Raw genomic sequence first — 1246 nt, 5'->3', positions numbered from 1 at the left:
GTGTGTGTGTTCACGTGTGTGTGTGTGTGTGTGTGTGTGTGTGTGGTCCGTGCGTGTGTACAGGCATTGTATTAACCTTAGCTAAGTAAATATTAAGGAAGTAAGTAGACAAGAGTTAATATATTGATTGTTATTACGTGGAGTTAATTTAAAAATCAACTCTCATGACCTCTCAATTTGAACGTAAGTGTCGATCTTGGAGGAATGCAAATGACGCTTTCTCGTGGATTTTCAAAGGTGTTAAAATAAGTTATCATTTCCTTTAGAAAGGCGTTAGATCTAGGGTTGTCCTTGTTTGGTTCAACCCCGATGGCGATGTGGCTGTTAGGCTCAGGCTCGACAAACCGGTCGATCATTGGATTTTCTCAGAACACAACAAAAGAAAGACAGAGTAAAAAATAACAACAAGAACAACAAAACGAAATAAAAAAGAACCAAAAACCCCCCACAGCAAACACATCAAGCACAGTCAAACACACAAAAATCGACCACGAACAAAGCTTCCCCCTATTTCAGACACAAGTTTCCGCTCTTTCAGTTTTCACAAGGAAGCTACCAAAAGTGCTGCCAAAGTGAATCTCTGTTATCGCCTGTGCATTTCAGTTTCTGAGAAAACCAAAGGAAACATTGAATTAACAAAGTGTGATGGATTTGTTTTTGAATAATTTATCTATCCTGGTAGACTTGCCTCCCAATAGCCTTTAGGTCTCCTGAGAAATTCGCTGGAAACTAATTACCGACCTCCCAGTCGGAGTGTAATAGATAAAGAGTAAAGAGTTTTTGTCCCATTCCAGTCCCCGCTAAAACAGCAGACTTTGGATTGGTTTGTGGTAAAGCAACTTTATGGCTGCATTGGCTTCCTCCTTTAAAAAAAAAGTAAAATACAAAACCATAACAGTAAAACATTGATTTCCAGATAAAAGGTCATCCCTCAGTTTGAAGATGATTTGTCTGGCTAGAGGTTCTTGGGACTGACGTCACAACAATGGCGGCACATCTACCATCACTTCCTCTCCCACCCGCACCTTAAGTCTTACCACAACTTAAAAGGAATCGTTCTAACCTATCCCAGAACACAGTCCCCTCCAGTTACTTTGTCTATGCCCAGGCTGCCTTTTTGGCCCTGTTTTCTCTATTTTCTCCCTATCTTTCTTGCCTCCCCCCTTCTCTCTCTCTCTCTCTCTCTCTCTCTCTCTCTCTCTCTCTGTGTCTCTCTGTTTTTCTCTCTCTCTCTCTCTCTCTCTCT

The sequence above is a fragment of the Aplysia californica genome, unplaced genomic scaffold (genome assembly GCF_000002075.1).
Source record: "Aplysia californica isolate F4 #8 unplaced genomic scaffold, AplCal3.0 scaffold00083, whole genome shotgun sequence".
Taxonomy (NCBI): Eukaryota; Metazoa; Mollusca; class Gastropoda; order Aplysiida; family Aplysiidae; genus Aplysia; species Aplysia californica.
Note: the sequence above shows the minus strand (reverse complement) of the source record.